At 41.0% G+C, this 18,143-nt stretch overlaps 1 long non-coding RNA gene across 1 annotated transcript in view; it reads right to left on the bottom strand.

Moving 5' to 3' along the window:
- Window positions 1-813: 813 nt before the first annotated feature.
- The window catches only part of LOC137315206 (uncharacterized), a 55,567-nt gene continuing 38,237 nt past the window's right edge, over window positions 814-18,143 (bottom strand). Inside the window, exons 3-4 of the long non-coding RNA XR_010961350.1 lie at window positions 16,655-16,935; window positions 814-885 (exon numbers count right to left, since the gene is read on the bottom strand). This is a non-coding gene — a long non-coding RNA (uncharacterized lncRNA). The remainder of the gene's footprint in view (window positions 886-16,654; window positions 16,936-18,143) is intronic.

Here is an 18,143-nt window from a genome sequence, read left to right as displayed (position 1 = left end):
CAACAATTAGAGAAAAGGGATATTTCAGCATATTCTTCAACTGCTCTCTGAATTTAGTCTGGGTCGCAGCATAAATAAAAGTGTTTGTGCAGCAACTTAGGAGCTGGAGCATGAATCCCAGTTCCACTAGAAAGATAGGCGGAATTGCAGTCTGACCTTTGTAACTTAACACCCGCACCCATATAGAATTCAACATAAGCATCGCCCATAACAGCATGAAATTCCCCGAGATGACGAACAGTAAAATAATGGACTTCCTTCGACTCGTAATTTCTGGGTCACTGGGACTCTCTTCACTGCTGTGGTCCAGGAGTCTCCTGCGGGCTCTGTTGGCCACTACAATGTGTCTGACGATTAAAACATTGAGCAGCAGAATCAGAACAAATGCGACCCCCGGGGTTAGAATAAAATGAAGGAGTTCGATTGCTCCCCACACCAGGGAATCTGTAAAACGACGATCTGCAGCACAAAACCAGGGAAGGTTGCCAAGATTATACCCACGCCATAACATAAAGTACCAGGTGATGTTCTTCAAACAGCTCAGCACAGTCACTGTTCCCAAAACCACAGCCGCCGTTTTCTCGGTGCAATAATTAGTTTTCAGTTTCTGGCAACAAATGGCCACAAATCGATCAAAGGTGAAAGTGACGGTGAACCAGACAGAACAGTCTGTCGCTGCATAAAGCAGGACGGCGTGGATATTACACACGGGGATGTCGTACAGGAAAATAAATTGTTCGAAATAAACAATCGGAATCTGTCTCAATATCAGATCGATGATAACGACCAGTAGATCCGCCGCTGCCATGGCCACCAGGTAGCGAGTGACACATTTGGAGAGGCCGCACGTTCCTCGGGACAGGATCACAATCGTCACCAAGTTAACTGTAAGGAAGGGAAATGAAGAGGGAAATTATACATCAGGCTGGGAGCAAAAGCAGCAGTTTGATGGAGTTCGGGGTGAAATTTGATGATTTGTTACTGCATAAAGTGATGGGTCTGATTATTATACTTGTGATACGGCTTTCTACTGGAGACAGAGTTTAAATATAATAACAGTGATTGGACTGGGAATAGAGAAACAAACAGGGATTTCTGCTGGAATCAGGAGTGGATTGAGAACAAAATAAAATAAAGGAATTAAATTACACATGAAAGATAATCGGTTTCCAATGAATCACATCCCCCTGTATTGGTAGAGCCTGTATTGGTAGAGCCTTTGATCCATGTGTAAATATTAGTACAATCCGTGATTCCAAAGTAAACTTCGACATAATCTGTGGACCCACTTGTCAACATCGCACCGTCACTTTAACTCTTGTCGATATGGCCACAGATTCTCGGCGCCACGATAAACATTCGGGAAGTCCATCGATCCAACTTTAAGGATTGGTAAATTCTCCGGATCCCGTGTTAATGTGGTATCGTCTCTGAAAACCTCTGAAATTTTGGTACAGTCACTAAATCCCCCATTAATGTTGATCTTTCCATTCAGTCTCCAGACCGTGTTAGTCTGGACAAGCGTCAATGGACAGTGTCAATATTTCAGACAGTAAAATAATCTCAGAGCATACAAGGAGGACACTCGGCCCACCGTGCCCGTGCCGGCTCTTCTGGAAGAGTTATCCAATTAGTCCCACTCCCCTGCCCTTTCCGTATAACCCTGAAAATGTTTCCTTTTCAAGTGTCTGTCCAATTACCTTTTGGAAGCTACTGTTGAATATTCTTCCACCACCTTTCAGACAATACATTCCAGATCATAACAAGTCGCTGCATTAAAAAAAATCTCCTCATCTCCCCCTGCTTCATTTCCCAATGAACTTAAATCCGTTCCTTTGGTTGCCGACCCTCCTGCCAGTGGATACAGTTTCTACTTTTTTACTCTCTCAAAACCCCTCATTAATTTGAACACCTTTAATAAATCTCCCCATGGCTTTTTTCTGCTCTAAGTGAACAATCCCAGCTTCTCTAGTCTCTCCACACAATGAAATCCTTTATCCCTGCTACCATTTTAGCTAATGGCCTCTGCACTCTTTCTTTGACGAACTTTCAAAAGTATGGTTACCAGAATTGGGCACAATAATCCAGCTGAGGCCGAACGAAGCAGTGGCAGAGCGTTTACATATTCAGGCAGACGCCAGAATGCTCCAGTGTTTACATGCGTGGGTGAGTCAATATTTACAGGGTTACCAGGGAGCGTGCCCATTCAGGAAACCCCGAGTGCGTTGATATTCTACAGATTCTGTAACAATAATCAATGCAAACCTGGGACACAGGACCAGGAGTAGGCCATTCAGCCGCTCGAGTCTGTTCACCATCCAATTAGTTCATGGCTGATCTGCATCTCAACACCTTTTAAACCCCTTTTGATCCATATAATTTGTTAATAAGCAAAAAGCTATCGATTTCAGTCCAGAAAATGTCAATTGACCCAATGCACACAGCCGTTTGGGGAAGTGTGTTCAAGGTTTCCACTTCCCGTTGGGTCAAAAAGTGCCTCCTGATTTCGCTCCTGAATGGAATAATTTGCCCGCTACTTTTGGATTCCACCAGAATAGAAAACATTTGTCGGGACCTACCCGATTCAATCCATTTATGACTTTAAACACTTCGATTAGATAACTTCTCAGATTTTAAACGAAAGGGAATACAAAAAAGTTTATGCATCCCACAAGTACTGACACGCACAAAGGAACATCCAGTAAAGAGTGAGAATCACTTTTGAATAACTTATAATTACTGACACACAAATAGAAAGATCCAGCAAATACTGACACTAATTTAAAAACATCCTGTAAATACTGATACTCAACCAGGAACATCCTGTAAATACTGACACTCAACCAGGAACATCCTGCAAATACTGACACTCAACCAGGAACATCCTGTAAATACTGATACTCAACCAGGAACATCCTAAAAATACTGACAGTCAACCAGGAACATCCTGTAAATACTGACACTAATTTAAAAACATCCTGTAAATACTGACACTCACTCAGGAAAATTGTGTAAATAATGATACTCACCTCGGAACATCCTGTAAATACTGACACTCACTCAGGAATACCCTAAAAATACTGACACTCACTAAGGAACATTCTTGAAATACTGACACTAAGCGAGGAACAGACTGTAAATACAAACACTCACCTGGGAATATCCTGTAAATATTGACACTCACCTAGTAACAGGCGGCAAATACTTACACTGACTCAGAAACACCCTGAAAAAACTGAAACTCACCCAAGAACATCCTCTAAATTCTGACATATACCTATTAACAATCTATAAATACTGACACTCACCGAGTAACATCCTGTAAATACCGACACTCAGCTTGGAGCATCCTGTAAGTACTGACACTCAAACAGGAACATGCTTTAAATACTGACACTCACGTAAGATCAGCCTGCAAATACTGACACTGACCTCGTAACATCCTGTAAATACTGACACTCAGCTAGGAAATACAGGGGCCTGTCAGTGCGGACAGCACGGTGTGAGGACAACACAGTGTGCTGAGAGTTCGGTAAGTGTGGGAGTTGAAGGGTTAATCTCTTTAAATCTAGTGCATATTGCTTCAACTGTTTAAGGTCAATTTAAAAGTTTAAATTTCTAAGTTTCTGTCAGGCTTCAGCAGAGAGCTGCTGCAGCAAGTTAATTGGTTAGCTAGATTCAATTTGGTCCCTGAAGGTGGGGCAGGCCTGACTCATCTGAGTCTCAACTGTAGAAATACAGGGGCCTGTCAGTGCGGACAGCACGGTGTGAGGACAACACAGTGTGCTGAGAGTTCGGTAAGTGTGGGAGTTTGGTGAAGTGGGGGAAGGAGGTGCTGCTTTGCCTTGCTTTTCCTGCAGAGCGGTAGTGGACCTGAGAGTAGAAGACTGAGATTGTGGAATAAAAGCAGCAGCACACCTGCACCAAGAGACCACTACTGTGCGACATCACAGGGACTGAACTCCTGGACCGAAGATAAATAAGAAGCAAAAAGTAATCCAAGTGGGACGTCACCAAGGAAGAGGTAAGCGATTGGCTGGTGAGTATTTTCCTGCTGTATTTGTCTAAGGTTAGAGTTTGTGGATTCTCTGGTCTCTGTTGTGTAGTGGGGGACTGCTGTTCAGCAAGGGCCCTTGAGTATACCTTTTTAATTGAAGTGAAATTGGTGGGATTCATTTAATTTGAATTAATTAGTTAAAGGGTAAGTCATGTCAGGACAGCCCAGCCCCGTGTTATGCTCTTCCTGCTCTATGTGGGAAATCAGGGACCCTTCCGGTGTCCCTGACGACCATGTGTGCGGGAAATGTATCCAGCTGCAGCTACTGACAAACCGCATTGCGGCACTGGAGCTGCGGATGGATTCATTATGGAGCATTCACGATGCTGAGAACGTCGTGGATAGCACGTTTAGTGAGATGGTCACACCGCAGGTAAAGGTTGTACAGGCAGGAAGAAATTGGGTGACCACCAGGCAGAGTAAGAAGAGCAGGCAGGCAGTGCAGGGGTCCTCTGTGGCCGTCCCCCTCTCAAACAAATATACCGCTTTGGATATTGTTGAGGGGGATGACTTATCAGGGGTAGGCAGCAGCAGCCAACTTCCTGGCACCAGGGGTAGCTCTGCTGCACAGGCTGGGAGGAAAAAGAGTGGAAGAGCTATAGTGGTAGGGGATTCTATAGTAAGGGGAACAGACAGGCGTTTCTGTGGCCGTAAACGTGACTCCAGGATGGTTTGTTGCCTCCCTGGTGCCTGGATCATGGATGTCACTGAGCGGCTACAGGGCATTCTCAAGGGGTAGGGTGAGCAGGCAGAGGTCGTGGTCCACATTGGGACCAACGACATAGGTAGGAAGGGAGATGAGGTCCTGCATCAAGAATTTAGGGAGCTAGGTAGCAGATTAAAGAGCAGGACCTCAAAGGTTGTAATCTCTGGATTACTCCCAGTGCCACGGGCTAGTGAGTATAGAAATAGGAGGATAGAACAGATGAATGCGTGGCTAAAGAGTTGGTGCAGGAGGGAGGGTTTCAGTTTCCTGTATCACTAGGCCTGCTTCTGGGGAAGGTGGGACTTGTACAAGTCGGACGGGTTGCACCTGAACCAGAGCGGGACAAATATCCTTGCGGGGGGGTTTGCGAGCACTGTTGGGGGGGGCGGGGTTTAAACTAACTTGGCAGGGGGATGGGATACAGAGTGGAGCTACAATAGGGGGTGATGTGCAGCCAAATATAGAGAAAAAAACAAGTCAGCTTGCAAGACAGGGCAAATATGTAAGGGCAAGGCTGGATGGCATCTATTTTAATACAAAGAGTCTTGCGAATAAGGTGGATGAACTGAAGGTGTTGATAAACACATGGGAGTATGATATTGTTGCTGTCACAGAGACATGGTTGAGGGAGGGGCAAGACTGGCAGCTCAATATTCCGGGGTACAGAATCTTCAGGCGAGACAGAGGGGGAGGTATAAGAGGAGGGGGGTCGCAATATTAATTAAAGAATCAATTACTGCCATAAGGAGGGATGATATATTCGCAGGTTCCTCTACTGAGGCCATATGGGTGGAGCTTAAAAACAAAAAGGGGGCAAGCACTTTGATGGGAGTGTACTATGGGCCCCCAAACAGTCAGGGGGAGATCCAGGAACAGATATGTAGGCAAATCTCAGAAAATTGTGCAAATAATAGGGTAATAATCGTGGGGGATTTCAACTTCCCCAATATTAACTGGGATACTCAGAGTGTAAAAGGCTTCGAGGGTACAAAATTCTTAACGTGCATCCAGGAGAGCTTTTTGAGCCAGCATGTAGAAAGTCCTACAAAAGAGGGGGCGGTACTGGACCTAATTCTAGGGTATGTGGCCGGCCAAGTGGAAGAAGTGCGAGTAGGTGAGCACTTTGGTGACAGTGACCATAATTCGGTGAGATTTAAGGTGGTCATGGAAAAGGACAGGGAGGGGCCGGAAATAAAGGTTCTAAATTGGGGGAAGGCCGATTTTAATAGGATAAGGCAGGATATGGCCAAAATGGACTAGGATCAGCTGCTTGTAGGAAAATCCGCATCGGAGCAATGGGAGTCTTTCAGAAGGGAGATTGAGACCATACAATGGCAACATGTTCCCGTAAAGGTCAAGGGTGGTTCCAAGAACTCCAGGGAACCTTGGATGTCAGGGGATATACGAGAATGGATTAGGAAAAAAAGGAGGGCTTTTGGCAGATACAAAAGGCTAAAGACGGAGGAAGCCCTAGAGGAGTACAAAAAGTGCAGGGGGATACTTAAAAAAGAAATTAGGATATCAAGGAGGGGCCATGAAATAACACTGGCGAGCAAAATAAAGGAAAATCCTAAGATGTTTTATAAGTATATTAAGGGTAAGAAGATGACTAGGGAAAAAATAGGGCCCATTGGGGACTAAAATGGCAATCTGTGTGTGGAGCCGGCAGATGTATGAGGGGTTCTAAATGAATTTTATGCATCTGTTTACAATATGGAGAAGGACGATGTAGACATAGAAATACGGCAGGGGGACTGTGATATACTCGAACATATTAACATCGAGCGGAGGAGGTATTGGCGGTTTTAGCAGGCCTAAAAATGGATAAATCCCCAGGCCCGGACGAAATGTATCCCAGGCTACTGTGTGAGGCAAAGGAGGAGATTGCGGGGGCTCTGACACATATATTCAGAACCTCTCTGACCACAGGTGATGTGCCAGAGGACTGGAGAACCGCTAATGTAATACCATTATTCAAGAAGGGGAGTAGGGAAAAACCGGGGAACTACAGGCCAGTGAGCCTAACATCAGTGGTAGGAAAATTATTGGAAAAAATTCTGAAGGACAAAATTAGTCTCCACTTGGAGAAGCAAGGATTAATCAGGGATCGTCAACATGGCTTTGTCAAGGGAAGATCATGTCTGACTAATTTGATTGAATTTTTTGAGGGGGTGACTAGGCGTGTGGATGAGGGTAACGCAGTGGATGTGGTATACATGGATTTCAGTAAGGCCTTCGATAAAGTCCCCCACAGGAGACTGGTCAAGAAGGTACGAGCCCATGGAATCCAGGGTGCCTTGGCACTTTGGATACAAAACTGGCTTAGTATCAGAAAGCAGAGGGTGATGGTCGAAGGTTGTTTTTGTGACTGGAAGCCTGTGGCCAGTGGGGTACCACAGGGATCGGTGCTGGGTCCCTTGTTGTTTGTGGTCTACATTAATGACTTGGATATGAATGTAAAAGGTATGATCAGTAAGTTCGCTGATGATACAAAGATTGGTAGGGTGGTAAATAGTGAGGAGGATAGCCTCAGTCTGCAGGAAGATATAGATGGGTTGGTCAGATGGGCGGAACAGTGGCAAATGGAATTTAACCCGGAAAAGTGCGAAGTGATGCACTTTGGAGGGACTAACAAGGCAAGGGAATACACAATGAATGGGAGGACCCTAGGCAAGACAGAGGGTCAGAGGGATCTTGGTGTGCAAGTTCACAGATCCCTGAAGGCGGCGGAACAGGTAGATAAGGTGGTCAAGAAGGCATATGGGATACTTGCCTTTATTAGCCGAGGCATAGAATATAAGAGCAAGGAGGTTATGATGGAGCTGTATAAAACACTGGTTAGGCCACAGCTGGAGTACTGTGTGCAGTTCTGGTCGCCACACTACAGGAAGGATGTGATCGCTTTGGAGAGGGTGCAGAGGAGATTCACCAGGATTTTACCAGGGCTGGAGCGCTTCAGCTATTAAGAGAGACTGGGAAGATTGGGTTTGTTTTCCTTGGAGCAGAGGAGGCTGAGGGGGGACATGATTGAGGTGTACAAAATTATGAGGGGCACAGATAGGATGGATACTAAGGAGCTTTTTCCCTTCGTTGAGGGTTATATAACAAGGGTACATAGATTCAAGGTAAAAGGCGGGAGGTTTAGAGGGGATTTGAGAAAGAAATTTTTCACCCAGAGGGTGGTTGGAGTCTGGAACTCACTGCCTGAAAGGGTTGTGGAGGCAGGAACCCTCACAACATTCAAGAAGCATTTGGATGAGCACTTGAAATGCCATAGCATACAAGGCTACGGACCAAATGCTGGAATGTGGGATTAGAGTAGACAGGGCTGATGGCCGGCGCGGACACGATGGGCCGAAGGGCCTCTATCCGTGCTGTATGACTCTATGACTCTATGACTCTATTATACCCCTCAAACAACAGGGAACCACGAATACTGCTGTCCAGACAATGTATAAATCGCAGCAACGCACAGCAGTGCACCCAGCCTTTCAGGCCACTTCTGTTTAATCAATCTCGTTTTCTAATCCGATGTACAGCAATGTCAAGTTGAGCACGAACTATTTCAAGTCATCAATATTAGACTCTCTTTACCACATGCGTTTTGAATGAACGACTTGTATTATCAAGTAAAACTTTGCAGAATGTATTGCTCGAAAGCTACGTTGTCAACTGTCTCGGCATCCGCAGGTTATACACTGAACCAAAAGTATAATAAAATTGCGAATTTTTCACTGTGAGGTCGAAGAGATATGAATATGGAGACATTAGCTACGAATTCATCAGCTGGGTTGCACTTTTGCTTTTCCCGCTGTTTGAATATATTTATCTATTGATTAAATATGCTTCTATTTGAATATATTTATCATATCTCTCATGGTATCAGCACCTGAATAATGAGCACTGTAGGAGGTGAGGAATTTTACACCGTTCTACTAATATTAACACGAATGTATAATGTTATGAATCGTGTAACTTTAAACAGGTGCTGCACATTTATTTTTGCATTATTTTTAGGGGTCTTACAATCTCAGAAAACACCACAAATATACAAGTTGTAGATTTGACGGCTGTTTTACAATCATGATTCCACATTGTGTGTGCCTCGCTGTGTGTGCGCAAAGGCAAGAGCAACCAATCAAACTATCAGTCACACTGTGGAAATGTAAAAGAGATTAAAATCGTTCTGTAATTTCTTCAAACTATAGTTGAAGTTATTCTCTAGCTTAAATGTGCAACCTAGTTTGATACCTTGTAAGATGTAGTTATCGATTGTGTCAGTCACGCTGACACTCGTGTAATAAACGGACAGCAGAAACAAAAATTGCATTTACTCCTACACTAATTACATTAGTGTAATCAAACACAAGATTAACTTGTGCAGTTACTTTTCATATAAAGATTAGTGATGGAGCTTCATCCCTTTTGGTAATGTCAGTGTTTACCATTTATCTAAAGATTAATGTTGGACCCTCCTCCCTATTGCTAATTTGTGTAGTTACTTTTCATGTAAAGATTATTGATGGGACCTCCTCCCTATTGGTAATTTCAGTCGTTACTTTTTATATAAAGATTAGTGATGGACAATCCTGCTTGGTGGTAATTTCAGCAGTTACTTTTTATATAAAGATTAGTCATGGACACTCCTGACCAGTGTTAATTTCAGTAGTTACGTTTTTTTTATACAGATCAGTGATGGCCCCTCCTCCCTGGTGGTAATTTTAGTATTTTTTTCTTTTACAAAGATTAATGATGGACCCGCCTAGCTGTTGGTAATTCCAGCAGTTACTTTATTTAAAAAGATGAGTGATGGAGCCTCCTACCTGTTGGTAATTTCAGTAGTTTATTTTTATATTGAGATTAGTGATGGACACTCCTAATTGGTGGTAATTTCAGTAGTTATATTTTTGGCTGGAGTTTTGTAATGGGACCTCCCGCCTGTTGGTAATTTCAGTAGTTACCTTTTTTAAATAAAAATTACTGATAGGGCCTCCTGTCAATTGGTAATTTCAGTTGTTACTTTTGGTACAAAGATGAGTGATTGTTCCTCCTGCCTCGTGGTAATTTCAGTAGTTACATTATATATAAAGATTCGCGATGGACACTCCCACCTGGTGGTAATTTCAGTAGTTACTTTTCATATGAAGATAAGTGATGGACCCTCCTCTCTGTTGGAAATTTCAGTAGTTTTTTTCTTTTACCAAGATTAGTGATGGACCCCCTAGCTGTTGGAAATTCCAGTATTACTTTTTTTAAAAAAGATTAGTGAAGAACCTTCCTACCTGTTGTAAATTCAGTAGTTGCTTTTTATATAAAGATTAGTGATGAACCCTCCGACCTGGTCGTAATTTCAGTGGTTACTTTCTCTATAAATATAATTGATGGACCCGCCTACCTGTTGCTAATTCCAGTAATAACTTTATTTAAAAAGATTAGTGATGGACCTTCCTCCCTTTTGTAAATTCAGTAGTTGCTTTTCATATAAAGATTTGTGGTTGACCCTCCTGCCTGTTGGTAATTTCAGTGGTTAGTTTTTATATAAAGATTAGTGATGGACCCTCCTACCTGTTGGTAATTTCAGTAATTTCTATTCTTTATAAAAAATAGAGATGGACCCTACTACCTCGTGGTGATTTCAGCAGTTACGTTTGTTATCTCAAGATGAGTGATGGACCCTCCTGCCTGTTGGTAATTTCAGTAGCTGCTTTTTATATAAAAAATAGCGTTGGACCCGACTCCCTGGTGTGAATTTAAATAGTTACTTTTGAACAAAAGATTAGTGATGGACTCTCAACCCTGATGGTAAATTCAGTAGTTTCCTTTCATGTCAAGATTTCTGATGGACACTGCCACCTGGTGGTAGTTTCAGTAGTTATTTTTTCGGTGAGGATAAGGGATGGGACCTCCTGTTGGTTGGTAATTTCAGTCGTTACTTTTTTACGGAAAGGTGAGTGATGGACCCTCCGACCTGTTGGTAATTTTGGTTGTTACTTTTTATATGAAGATTAGGGATAGACCCAACTAACTGTTGGTAATTTCACCATCCAAGATAAAGCAGTCCGCTTGATTGGCACCCCATCCATCACCCTAAACATTCACTCCCTTCACCACCGGCGCACTGTGGCTGCAGTGTGTACCATCCACAGGATGCACTGCAGCAACTCGCCAAGGCTTCTTCGACAGCACCTCCCAAACCCGCGACCTCTACCACCTAGAAGGACAAGAGCAGCAGGCACATGGGTACAACACCACCTGCACGTTCCCCTCCAAGTCACACACCATCCCGACTTGGAAATATATCGCCGTTCCTTCATCGTCGCTGGGTCAAAATCCTGGAACTCCCTTCCTAACAGCACTGTGGGAGAACCGTCACCACACGGACTGCAGCGGTTCAAGAAGGCGGCTCACCAGCACCTTCTCGAGGGCAATTGGGGATGGGCAATAAATGCTGGCCTTGCCAGCGACGCCCACATCCCGTGAACGAATAAAAAAAAAGTAATTACTTTTTATACAAAGATTGGAAATGGACTCTCATACTTGTTGGTAATTTCAGTACTTTCTTTTTTTATAAACATTGGTGACGGACCCTCTTCCCTTTTGGCAATTTGAGTTGTAACTTTTTATATAAAGAGTAGTGATGACCCTTCCTACCTGCGGGTAATTTCAGTTGTCACCTTTTTATATAAAATTAGTGATGGGGCGTCCTGACCGTTGGGAATTTCAGTGCTTACTCTTTATATATAGATTATGATGGACCCTCTTACCTGTTGGTAATTTCAACAGTTACTTTTTTAGGTAAATATTAGTGATGTGGTCTCCTGCCTTTTGATAATTTCAGTCGTTACTTTTTATGTAAAGATTAGTGACAGGGCCTCCTGCCTTTTGGTAATTTCAGTGGTTAGTTTTTATGTAAAGATTTGTGACGGGGCCTCCTGCCTTTTGGTAATTTCAGTGGTTAGTTTTTATGTAAAGATTTGTGACGGGGCCTCCTGCCTTTTGGTAATTTCAGTGGTTACTTTTTTATATAAAGGTTAGTGATGGGACCCTCATACCTGCTGGTAATTTGACTCGTTCCTTTTTATATAAAGACTCGTGATGGTCCCTCCTGCCTGTTGGTAATTTCAGTGTTTACTTTTTATATAAAGATTAGTGATGGACACTCCTTCCTGTTGGTAATTTCAGTGTTTACTTTTTATATAAAGATTAGTGATGGACACTCCTTCCTGTTGGTAATTTGAGCTGTTACTTTTTATATTAAGATACGTGATGGACCTTTCTCCCTTTTGTAATTTCAGTGGTTTCTTTTTATATAAAGATTAATGATGAACCCCCCCCCCCACCTGTGGGTAATTTCAGTCGTTACTTTTTCAAATAAAATTAGTGATGGACCCTCCTCCATGTTGGTAACTTCAGTGGTTACTTTTTACATAAAGATTAGTGATGGACCCTTCTCCCTGTAGATAATTTGTGTGGTTAATTTTCATGTAAGTATTAGTGATGGACCCTCCTAACCGTTGATCATTTCAGTAGTTACTTCTATATCAAGATTAGTGACCGACAATCCTAACTGGTGGTGATTTCAGTGGTTCATTTTTAAGGTAAAGATTAGTGATGGAACCCTCATAATTACTGGTAATTTCAGTAGTTACTTTTTGTATTATCATAAGTGATGGACCCTCCTACCTGGTGGTAATTTCAGTATTTACTTTTTATATAAAGATAAATGATGGCCCCTCCTCCCTGTTGGTAATTTGAGTTGTTACATTTTATATAAAGATTATTGACGGACCCTCCTCCCTGTTGGTAATTTCATTAGTTACTTATTTACATAAAATTAGTGATGGGGCCCACTGCCTTTTCGTGATTTCACTTGTTACTTCTTATACAAAGATTAGAGAGGACCCTCCTACCTGTTGGTAATTTCAGTAGTTTATCTTTTTTTGTAAAGATTATTGATGGACCCTCCTGCCTGTTGGTAATTTCAGTAGCTGCTTTTTATATAAAAAATAGCGTTGGACCCGACTGCCTGGTGTGAATTTAAATAGTTACTTTTGAACAAAACATTAGTGATGGACTCTCAACCCTGATGGTAAATTCAGTAGTTTCCTTTCACGTCAAGATTTCTGATGGACACTGCCACCTGGTGGTAGTTTCAGTCGTTATTTTTTTCGGTGAGGATAAGGGATGGGACCTCCTGCTTGTTGGGAATTTCAGTCGTTACTTTTTTACGTAAAGGTGAGTGATGGACCCTCCGACCTGTTGGTAATTTCAGGATTTACTTTTTTAAAATCAAGATTCGTGATGCGGCCTCCTGCCTGTTGGTAAATTCAGTAATTTATTTTTCTTTTATAAAGATTAATGATGGACACTACTTCCTGGTAGTGATTTCAGTTGTTACTTTTTTATGTAAAGATTAATGATGGACCCTCCGACCTGTTGGTAATTTCAGTCGTTACATTTTTATAAAAATTTAGTGATGGGCCTCCTGCTTGGTGGTAATTTCAGTAGGTCCTTTTTATATAAAGTTTAGTAATGGGTTCCTCCTACCTTTTGGTAATTTGAGCCGCTATATTTTTATGTAAAGATTAGTGATGGACACTCCTACCTGATGGTAATTTCAGTGGTTTTTTTTGTAAAGATTAGTGATGGACCTTCCCACCTGGTGGTAATTACAGTAGTTACTTATTATGTAAGCATAAGTGACGTACCCTCCTCCCTGTTGGTAATTTCAGCAGTTCCTTTTTTGATAACGATTTGTGATGGACCCTCCTACCTGTTGCTAATTTGAGTTGTCACTTTTTCTCTGTTAAATTAGTGATGGGCCTCATGCCTCTCGGTAATTTCAGTGGTTACTTTTTATATAAAGATTATTGATGGAACCTCCTCCCTGTTGGTAATTTGACTTGTTACTTTTTTATAAAGATTTGTGATGGACACTCCTACCTTCTGGTAATTTCAATAGTTATTTTTTTTATTAGTTAAAGATTAGTGATGGGACATCCTGCCTGTTGGTAAATTCAGCAGTGATTTTTTATGTTAAGATGAGTGATAGGACCTTCATACCCGCTGGTCATTTCAGTGGTTACTTTTTATATAACGATTAATGATGGACGTTCCTACCTGGTGGTAATTTCAGCAGTTATTTTTGAATAAAAATTTGTGATGGACCATCCTGCCTGTTGGCAATTTCAGTCGATTCTTTTTTTTTTAAAGATTAGTGATGGACCCTTCTTCCTGTTGATAATTTTTTTAGTTACTTTTCATGTAAAGATTAGTGATGGACCCTCCTTCGTATTGATTATTTCAGTCGTTATTTTTTATATAAAATTAGTGATGGCGCCTCCTCTCTGTTGGTAACTTCAGTAGTTACTTTTGATATAAAGATTAGTGATGCACCCTCCTACCGGGTGGTAATTTCAATAGTTAATTATTATTTCAAGATTAGTGATCGACCCTCCTCTCGGTTGGTAATTTGAGTTGTTACTTTTTATATAAAGATTAGTGATGGGGCCATCTGCCTGTTGGTAATTTCAGTAGTTATTTATTTTTGTAAGCTTTAGTGATGGACCCTCCGAACTGTACGTAATTTTAGTAGTTACTTTTCATATAAAGATTATTGCTGGACCCTCCTTCCTGTTGGTAATTTGACTTGTTACATTTTTATGAAGATGAGTGATGGACACTCCTACCTTGTGGTAATTTCAGTAGGTTTTTTTTTAGTTAAAGGTTAGTGATGGAACCTCCTACCTCCTCGAAATTTCAGTAGTTACTTTTTATATAAAGATTAATGATAGACCCTCCTCCCTGGTGGTAATTTCAGGAGTTACTTTTTATATAAAGATTAGCGATGGACCCTTCAACCCGTTGGTAATTTCAGTGGTTACTTCTTTATTTAAAATTAGTGACGGAGCATCCTACCTGTTGGTAATTTGAGTTGTAAATGTTCATGTAAAGATTTGGGATGGACCCTCCTACCTGTTAGTAATTTCAGAAGTTACTTTTTATAGAAACATTAGTGCTTGGACCCTCATACCTGCTGGTAATTTGAGTGGTTACATTTTAATATAAAATTAGTGATTTATATAAAATTTGTGATGGGTTTCCTGCCTGTTGGTAATTGCAGAGGTTACTTCTCATATAAAGATTAGTGATGCACCCTCCTCCTTGTTGGTAATTTGATTTGTAACATTTTATTTGAAGATTAGTGCTTGGACCCTCATACCTGTTGGTAATTTGGCATGTTACTTTTTGTATAAAGATTAATGATGGACCCTCCTGCCTTTTGGTAATTTCTGTATTTACTTTTTATATAAAGTTTAGTGATGGACCCCCCCTCCCTGTTGGTAATTTGAGTGATTATTTTTCATATAAAGATTTGTTTTGGGCCTTCGTGCCTGTTGGTAATTTGAGTTGTTACTTTTTATATAAAGATTAGTGATGGACCCTCCTACCTGTCGGTAATTTCAGTTGTTACTTTTTATACAAAGATTAGTGATGGACCCTCCGACCTGTTTGTAATTTCAGTCGTTACCTTTCTATATAAAGATTAGTGATTGACACTCCTACCTGTTGGTAATTTCAGTCGTTACTGTTTATATCAAGATTAGTGCTGGGGCCCTGAAAGTTTGTTGATGTTTTTCCACCTCTGTCATGGAACCATTTATTAATACTGGCGTCCTCTCTCCTCAAAATGTGATAACCAGGAACATTTCACTGTGTTCTGTGAAAACCCAGGCCCTGACTTATAGATACTAGATCACATCTCTCATGATTCTGACTTTCCAAACGTGTTTTGAATATTTTGTAGATTCACAGACATAACACACAATCTGAACTCAAATTCATTGGAATGTTGACCCTTTCACGTTTTCAATTTTTAATATCGAGTTACTTCTTCAAAACATCCTTCCGTTTTCCTGCTCATAACTTTTCACTATTTCATAAATCTTCTGTTCCTGCTGCAAAAGTTTCATTTATTCCACTCAGTGCTGTGGTCCTCCTTCCTGTTGATATTAAAAGTAACTACTCAAATTACCATGATTAACGATCAGAAACCACCCATCTGTGTGAAAGATGGTTTCCGCCCTGAACCGGTATCCCTTTAAAACATTCGTGAAGTTTGTTTCAATCTGAAGGGAACGGCCTTTCTTCAGTTGAGCCAGTTTAACAAATAACACCCTCGCTAACATATTTTAGCAAAAACAGACGTCCCTGCTCCATTCTCCTATTAATTCGAATCAAACTAATTGATTATAATTAATCAGGAATACGTTTTGTCTCCGATGTTGCTCCTATCCTGTCATTGGATCGCGTTCAGTCTGACCCCTCGGGTAACCATATGCTGATTTTCCAGGTGTCAGGCAGAGAGCGATAATCGGCCATTGCGAAAGAGTTAACCCTTTACTGAGCTGAACTGTGTGTTCGATCAGTCTTTGATCAGTTCAATAAAAGTGCAACCGGCACAAAACTGTTGAGTGAGTAAAAAGAGCAAGTATTACAGTTACACATCAATGCTTAAAGAGTGAGAAAGGACAGTTTCCCACCCCTGTTTACCGAATATCAAATTCTAACATGGGGAGGAGGCACCGCTGGACGAGGATGGTGCAAATCTCCAGAGTTCGTGTTCCTGCTTTCTTTCCCAGAACCGCGTTAAATTGTGTCTGGGGGAGTTTGGTGGGGACCATGAAGGGAGAAGCCCTGAAATTCCCAGTGTAAAATAGCCGGACTTCAGTCAGTGTCTCAGCCAACAATCAGTGAATTGTTCCGTCCGCGAGGAAAAGAGAGCTCCGTACGTCGGGGAACATATCTGACCGCAGGAAATCGGCTTTACAAATGAGGAAGGGGCAGAAAAAGTTAATTAATAAAACAAATTGACACAACATGAACCTTACCTTGATCCCGCAAGGATTTTCCGTCTCTCAATGTCCGTGTAGATTTTGCCAATTATATCCTTGTTATTTCATTGTAATCAATCGAGTACAAGTTCTTTGCTTTATTTCAGCAGTTCACAACTTGGGAATTTGATCCGATCCTTGTTATGTGAGACTCAGAGCACCGCCCATTGTGAAAGCTGCTGCCAGACATCAGGATGGATTTCAACACAGACATTCCTCATTTGTTTCAGAAATTGTGAACAAAGTTGGTTCTAAATTTTCTTTTTCTCTTCTTGTTCCTGGGAATTTCAGTAAAATAGATACTTGTTTAGAAATAAATTGCTACATTTGCATCAGGGACATTGTTGACTTGAGTCCCATCAATTTTCTGATGTTGGCGCTTTCAACCCTGAGGCCAAGAGCTCGTGTTTCGTCAGTGAGCTGAGGAGAGGCTGTTTCTGAAAGTGAGGATATTAACCATTATACCGCCGAATTAAACTATGTCTGAGCATCAATCAGCTCAATCACTGGGGGAATGGACAGTATGGGTAAATTATGTGTTTATATATCATTAAATAAGCTGTTAAATGGACAGAGTGGCTAAATGATGGGTTTATATTTCATTAAATACACTGTTAAATGAACAGTGTGTGTAAATGTTAGGTTTATATATCATTAAATACACTGTTAACTGGCAGTGTGGGTAAATGATCGGTTTATATATCATTAAACACACTGATAAATGGACAATGTTTGCAAATGGTGGGTTCATATATCATTAAATACACTGTGAAATTGACAGTATTTGTAAATGGTGGGTTTATATATCATTAAATACACTGTTAAATGGACATTGTGGGTAAATGGTGGCTTTATATATCATTAGAGACACCTTTAAATGGACAGTGTGAGAAAATGGTGTGTTTCTGTACCATTAAACATACTGTTAAATTGACAGTGTGGATAAATATGGGATTATATATCATTAAATACACTGTTAAATGGACAGTGTGGGTAAATAGTGGGATTTTTCACAATAAATACACATTTAAATGGACAGTGTGGGTAAATGATGGGTTTATATATCATTAAATACACTGCTAAATGGACCGTCTGGTTAAATGGTGGGTTCATGTATCATTAAATACACTGTTAAATTGACAGTGTGTGTAAATGTTAGGTTTATCTATCATTAAATACACTGTTAAATGGCAGTGTGGGTAAATGGTGGGTTCATATATCATTAAATACACTTTTAAATGGACAGTGCGTGTATATGGTGGGTTTATATATCATCAGAGACACTAATAAATGGACAGTGTGAGAAAATGCTGTGTTTCTGTATCATTAAACATACAGTTAAATTGACAGTGTGGATAAATATGGGATTATATATCATTAAATACACTGTTAAATGGACGGTGTGGATCAATGATGGGATTATATATCATTAAATGCACTATTAAATGGACAGTGTGGGTAAATGCTTGTATTATATCCCATTTCA

The sequence above is a fragment of the Heptranchias perlo genome, unplaced genomic scaffold (genome assembly GCF_035084215.1).
Source record: "Heptranchias perlo isolate sHepPer1 unplaced genomic scaffold, sHepPer1.hap1 HAP1_SCAFFOLD_54, whole genome shotgun sequence".
Classification (NCBI taxonomy): domain Eukaryota; kingdom Metazoa; phylum Chordata; class Chondrichthyes; order Hexanchiformes; family Hexanchidae; genus Heptranchias; species Heptranchias perlo.
Note: the sequence above shows the minus strand (reverse complement) of the source record. Positions and strands in the feature narration are given on the sequence as shown.